This window comes from Penaeus monodon, chromosome 7, assembly GCF_015228065.2.
Source record: "Penaeus monodon isolate SGIC_2016 chromosome 7, NSTDA_Pmon_1, whole genome shotgun sequence".
NCBI lineage: Eukaryota > Metazoa > Arthropoda > Malacostraca > Decapoda > Penaeidae > Penaeus > Penaeus monodon.
The window spans coordinates 24,981,568-24,984,067 of NC_051392.1; the positions used below are offsets into that span (position 1 = coordinate 24,981,568).

Below are 2,500 nucleotides of genomic sequence, written 5' to 3' on the forward strand. Positions count from 1 at the left end.
TTATAACAAATCAGTTTTTTGCAGACTGAGAAATTGCTTGTCACGTGGTTTTCGTTTTTGCACAGGGACATGAACATAATCTTATGCGCATATGTATACATGGAGTACATGCACATATTCATATATACAAATACATGAACACAAAACCAAAAATCCATGTCTAAAATTATATTATTATAGGTGCAAGAGTAAATCGAAAAAAGTGAGTCGCATGTGTTCGACTAAAATGAATATATACAAAAAAATGAAACAAGATAAATATTGCTAGAGAATAAAGTGAAATGCCATGCCTTTTAGGTGGAAGGAGGGGCCTTAGATAGGTAGTGGAGGGGTGGGTGAGTCATGAGTGGGTGGATATGCTTAGATGTGGCGTGAGTGGGTGGATTAGGCATGGGTGAGTGGAAAAAGACAGGTGGATACAATGCTAAGCAAATATGAGGGTAGGTGTGTGGGTAGGCAATACGATGAAGATGTAAATAATGAAAAAAAAATAGAATTTAGAAAGAACATAACTTGCTGAATGAAGAAATAAGTAAATAATTTAAATGGAGAAGAGAGAAAGGGAAAAGAGAAGGGGATAGAAGGGAGAAAACCGGAGAAATCTTTATTCCAGAATGTGACATTTCTCGTCGTCAACAACTGCCTGGAAGTGACAGACATCTTGTCTTCCTCTTGCTCACGCCTGGATTTCTCTCCATCATGAATATGAATAAGACATCAGGCAACTCACCCCCTCCCCCTCCTGCCCCTCCCAGGATCTGAAGGTCACATGCCTACCCTTGATATGAACATTTGCATTTCAATGTGTCTAAGTTAAGATCGATTCATATCAAGAACCAATACACTTCATAGGTTATCGTCGTCTTATTTTGAATTAGCAGTGCAAGGGATTATGTATAGATTTCATGTTGAACGATTCATGGGTGTCAGACTCATTAGCTAAGGCTACTCTGATATGATATAAGTGCATGGTATGTGAGGGAGATAACGTTGCTACAAACACCTCTTAGGAGAGCAGTAAGGGAAGTGATTGTTTTTAAGGTTGCTTATGATTTTTAATGTTTTAATTCTATCTTCATGCTCGCTGAGAGCTCTTAAAACCAAACCAGAAACTAAAGTAATCTTTATTTCAGAATCATAAACAATATACAGTTCACACGTTATTTTCATACGCAGGATATCTGTAATGGATGAAAAGACTCATTTATAGCTTATGTATGACATAATACAAATGTTAAACGTAAAACACATACAGGCTGTTTGATTAATTCAAAACAAGAAATGTGGCATAATCAATATTCTCAAAAGAATAAAAGCGTTTCGGATCAAGTAAAACACAAAATATTTTTTTTGTCTAAGGGCGGTATGTAAGAATGTGCTCTATAGATTTTTACATATGGATTGCATGTCTAGAGCACACCCACCCACACACACGCAAACAACCGGACACACACTTATATGTATATTTATGTGTGTGTGTGTGTGTGTGTGTGTGTGTGTGTGTGTGTGTGTGTGTGTGTGTGTGTGTGTGTGTGTGTGTGTGTGTGTGTGTGTGTGTGTGGATAGATGTACGGATCTATTTGCCCATACATACTGGTTAGATACTGAAATGTGGCGGGATAAATGCGTAGACTTATTAGATGCATGTACAATCGATAGTGGCTACAATGAAGGAAAAAACAGAAACAAGAGGTGGTGAAAGGAAGGTAAATAAGAAAATAGAGGTGGAGAAGAAAGGGATAAGGAGAGAAGAGAGGGAGAGAGGAAAAAGAAAGGAAAAAATAGCGAAGAGAGGGAGAGGGAGTTGGTAAGAGGGGCAGGCGGGAAGAGGGGAGGACAAAGGATGTCGCTACGGTGCAGGCAGAGGGTCGCCGTGACTCGGTTCTCCAGTGTTTGGCGGTGGCTGGGCTTCACTGTGCATAGACGCCTCCCTCTCCCGCAGTCGCTCTTCCTCTCGCCGGGGTTTCGGAAGCGCAGTGTGTCAGCAGCGAAGGGGAGTGCTAACGCGAGCATAGGCCTTTGCGGTGTGAGTGGGAGTTGTTAACTAAGCGGTGGTTTTGCATAAAGTCCTAATTTGTGTGTCTGTCTCTTTCTTTTTATTATTGGCTTCTTCACTTTCTCCTTCCCCTTTTCTCTCAAATTAAGTGTTTCTTAGCCCCTCTTTCCTCCCCCCCCCTCTCTCTCTCTCTTTATCTGTCTCTCACATTTCCTCTCTCTCTCTCTCTCTCTCTCTCTCTCTCTCTCTTTCTCTCTCTCTCTCTCTCTCTCTCTCTCTCTCTCTCTCTCTCTCTCTCTCTCTCTCTCTCTCTCTCTCTCTCTCTCTCTCTCTCTCTCTCTCTCTCTCTCTCTCTCTCTCTCTCTCTCTCTCTCTCTCTCTCTCTCTCTCTCTCTCTCTCTCTCTCTCTCTCTCTATCTATCTATCTCTCTCTCTATATATATATATATATATATATATATATATATATATATATATACACTCCCCCTCCTCTCTGTCTCAGTT

General features: G+C 40.8%; 1 protein-coding gene across 33 annotated transcripts in view; it reads left to right on the forward strand.

The window, feature by feature from the left end:
• The window catches only part of LOC119575143 (uncharacterized abhydrolase domain-containing protein DDB_G0269086-like), a 75,132-nt gene that overhangs the window by 50,739 nt on the left and 21,893 nt on the right, over positions 1-2,500 (forward strand). The gene's annotated exons all lie outside the window — the stretch shown is intronic.